This window comes from Lactuca serriola, chromosome 8 (genome assembly GCF_051521515.1).
Source record: "Lactuca serriola cultivar US96UC23 chromosome 8, Lser_US96UC23_V15, whole genome shotgun sequence".
NCBI classification, from domain to species: Eukaryota; Viridiplantae; Streptophyta; class Magnoliopsida; order Asterales; family Asteraceae; genus Lactuca; species Lactuca serriola.
Genome location: NC_136415.1, coordinates 28,006,102 through 28,010,048, shown reverse-complemented (window position 1 = coordinate 28,010,048; position 3,947 = coordinate 28,006,102). Strand labels below are relative to the sequence as shown.

The 3,947-nt window shown below is 30.3% G+C and overlaps 1 long non-coding RNA gene across 1 annotated transcript; it reads left to right on the top strand.

Moving 5' to 3' along the window:
* The first annotated feature begins 859 nt into the window (after positions 1-859).
* On the top strand, positions 860-3,563 carry LOC145069644 (uncharacterized). Its single transcript, XR_013689591.1, has 2 exons — positions 860-1,884; positions 2,853-3,563. It is a non-coding gene; the product is annotated as an uncharacterized LOC145069644 (long non-coding RNA).
* Positions 3,564-3,947: the final 384 nt, after the last annotated feature.

The window sequence follows — 3,947 nt, the reverse complement described above, 5'->3', positions numbered from 1 at the left end:
AAAAGAAAAAATAAAAAATAAAAATCAAATATGAGTTAAATGATTAAAAACGATAATTGAAGGTCTATTTTGAAATTAATGAAATCAGTTATATATGTTTGGTGGGACCCAAATATAAAAAAAAACCCATTTTTACTAATTATTTTAAAAGAACCCATTTTTTACAAAAGGTTTTACAAATAGCCCTACTTTTACCAAAAAAAAAAAAAAAAAAAAAAAAAAAAAAAAAAAAAAAAAACTCTATGTTTTCACCGAGATTTGAAGTTATGACCTCAGTAGTGACTCCTCATCATTAGGCCATATTGACCCTTTGGTTAATGCATATATACTGGTTAGTTTGCAGAAATCTTTGCGCCACATGAAATGAATTGATGATTGAAGTAGAAAAATATATATGTGGTTTCAACCAAACGTAATGCCTCTTGAATTATTGCGTGTAGTACTCCACTATCTTTCTACAATAATTGTGGTAGCTACTAGTTGATTCAGACACCAACCCGTAGATTCATGTGTTACTATGAACTTTTACCTCGTTCGTTCCTTCTTTAAAAAATAAAAAACATGTATTGGTCGCATCGTGCCCCACCATTAATGTCACAAGGGAAAACCTGCAATTTATATTCACTCATATATACTTTTGTGGTAATTATTGAGAGTCACATGATTTTGAACACGATGGATGGTTTCAAGCCTTTCGTACAGTGATTCATTTTATGTCATATGTACGATGAGACTTTATTTTTCCTAAAAGCCTTTATGTCCTACCCAAGATTTCATGATCTTTGCCAAAAAAAAGCAAATAAAGGGCTGCTTTTCTTTCTTTAATTTGTATCTCTGCTTGTTATAGGACCACAGCGACTCAGCAGTGACTATATATTTCGGTTCTTGTGTTACTCAGTAGTCAGTAAATATATATATATATATGCCTATCGATTCGCTCAAAAATAGAAATCTAAAAATTGAATATTTTGAAAACGTGGACAAATGTTGCAATGTCGAATTGTCGATCCGTTACCAAGTTTATCGATCAAATTCTGAATAATATATTGAAATGATGCACGAGATATTTGAGGCTATATATATATTTAGGGATTTTAATGTGTTAATTAATGCATGGTACTAGGTGATATATATATAGAGAGGTCCGGAACCTCGTTTTCTAATTAATTAGCTAGCAATTACCATTAATTATCCAGCTAGAATCCTTGAAGTTCGAAAGATCCTATTTACTCGCACAAATTGGATTCCACTTCACATGGGCTCCACTCTCCACACTCCCCCAGTTCTATATATCTTCTTCCCCAACCCAAACCCTTCATCAAACTGCTTTCTTCTCTAGATCTTAGCTTCCCAAAGAACAAGTTATAATTGGTTATATAAACCCCCTTTCTTGAAACCTCTTTATGTGTTTTCATCCTTCATTTGATTATTTCCTTTTATATATCTTTATGTTTTTTCTCTTATTTGAGCATCGAGTTTACCTCGTCCTCAGTTATGAAACATAAAATATATATTGGTTCATAAATTTATAGAAAATCCATTTTCAAAAACTAAGATGACAAACAAGTAGTAATTAATCATATACTTCTGTCATGTATATTGTTTGTGGGTATTCTTCCTTCTTTCTTTAATCGTTTTCATAGATTTAGGGTTTTTTAAACTAATTCAACTAGCTAACTTCACATCAACATATATTTTGAAGCCATAATGTCATTGTTTACAGGTGCGGCATCATCAAGATTCACATGGTTGCCCTATATATATGTAAATCTTTGGGAAATGAGAATCTTGATGATGCTGCATCAGAAATCAATTGACTGTATCGATCACAATTCAATACAAGAATACAACGGCTAGATCTACGACCTACCTTACACAAACAAGGTTAGGATTCTTTCTGATCTCATTTGTTAATTACTTCGATTCGCACATGCGTGTATGTACGTAGATGTGTCAGTGTTTGACAATGGAACTCTTTTATTCTATATATTTCCCATCACGAACATTTATCCTGAAAAAAGATACGAATATTTGGATTGTGTCAATTCAAACTGAGTTGTTTATACACGTGGAGTGTCCTGGCTAAACAATTGTCAGTATTGTTATTTTTTAGGGTTTTACAAACTTGACAGTAAAGTTAGAGATCTCGATTTGAGGTTTGTACTCTTTTTTCGAAAGAGAAACCACATACGAGGAGATAAGTTTTCTATTTGGTATGTAGATTCATAAACTGCATGTTGTGATGAAGGAGTCTCAACCCGTGTTGGGTACCCATGTATTTTTCATTGAAAAGAATCTATAACACTGTATTGAAGTTTTTTTTAGAAAGTATTTTTATGCTTTTACATATATTTGTGTTTTTTCTTTTGTATATATCTTTTATTAACTGTTTTGCTTATGGTGTACAAAGACTTGAATGGTTTTAAATCTTTGTACACCATCGAGGGGTTTAGATTTATTTGTTCTTTTCGGAATGGTAAAATTTGTTATGAATTTGAAAGCGGAAGCTCTCTAAAATGTATGTATAATAAAAGGTCCAACTTGAATGCAGCTAATTAAAATTTTCTCTTCTCTATATCGGGTTTAAGTTGGTCTTTTCTTCTGCTTCTGTACTATGTCTCGTCGGTTTGTCTTGAACACCCGTCATGTAAATTATTTGATTTCCTTTGTGCATATATATATATATATATATATATATATATATATATATATATATATATATATATATATATATATATATATATATATATATATATATATATATATGTGTGTAATTAATTGCTTTGTATGTCCATGATATTCTTTAGGCGAGTTTTACTTCGATTCTAAAAATATGTATTTGTGTGAGAAAGATAGATGGACAGAAATATTGAGAGGAAAACCCGAACAACTTAGAAGACTAATGAAGTGGATCTGGATGATTAGAATGTGCTGATTTGAGGTTAGATACTAATGTGGGAAATGGTTGGATCGATATACTAATGGGAATTTACAATTTATGAGGGATTCCAACGTTAGTATGGCTTGATCAATACTTTGGATCAATAGCTTGTACTGTAGTAAATGATTTCCATTTCTATAAGGTGAAGATATATAATACATTACTACATAAAAGGGGCAATTTTCGAAGGCAAATCTGTCACTATCCGTCAGCAAAATCATTGATGGTTATTTTCTTATGACGTTACCGATGGATCATTTTTTATACATATTTCAGACGGGTAATCTTTAGAGACATTATATGGATGATTTAGAGACATACTTACATCATTAATTTGTTGGTACGTAAAATAGCAGTTTGCAAAAAAGACATTATAGATGTAAATGTTTTGTAGTCATTTTTAACTTGCAAATGTTGGTTGGTTAGCCTCTGTTCTAATTACAATATGTTAAATAAGTTGTGTAAATTGTAATAGGTTTATCTCTCAAATGATAGTAAATATTTTCTATATTCACATTTTTTTTACCTTCAAATGATGTAATAAGTTGTTGGTTAGCGTTTGTTGTAATTACAATATGTTTTTCACTTGTATATGTAAGTTTCTATAGTTTATACTTCCAAATTTTCTTTAAATCCTTATAATTTGTATTGTTATTGTAATCGAGGTTCGTTGATAGAAGAACAATTGTGAAACTTGCGGGAAAAAATTGAGCTTCCTTTTATTTTATAGAGTAAAGAAGTGATCACTGTTCTTAACACCAAGCGTTGTAGGACGTACATCGTCTTTATAGATGAGATAAATCATCAACGTTATGTACATGTATATCCAACAATGTGGGACGGCCATTATAAACAAATGAATTTTGTTAATCATTTTGTATGTATTTGTTATATATTTCTAATATCACTTTTTATATATTTATATACATAACCGATCACATATCTTTTAAACTAATTATTTGCCACAAATCATATTTCCAAACTTTGTATATAATCAAACGTAATT